Raw genomic sequence first — 244 nt, forward strand, 5'->3', positions numbered from 1 at the left:
GAAGAGATGATGTGTCTTTCTCATGCTTTCCTCTCCACGCCAAAATGCGGTCACGGCAAGGTCTCTCACGGGTGATAGTGTGCGTACTTTTTGCTCTTTGCTTCCAGTTTCCCTCTCGTGCACACGCTCCAGAGAGTGACCTCCTCCACTCCCTACACCGTACTTAGGTTTCTGATCGATAGCGGCGTAGATGCACCTGCTATGGTGGTCGAGGTGGGAGAGAGATATACGAGCAAACTAAACA

This window comes from Penaeus monodon, chromosome 19 (genome assembly GCF_015228065.2).
Source record: "Penaeus monodon isolate SGIC_2016 chromosome 19, NSTDA_Pmon_1, whole genome shotgun sequence".
In the NCBI taxonomy this organism is placed as follows: Eukaryota; Metazoa; Arthropoda; class Malacostraca; order Decapoda; family Penaeidae; genus Penaeus; species Penaeus monodon.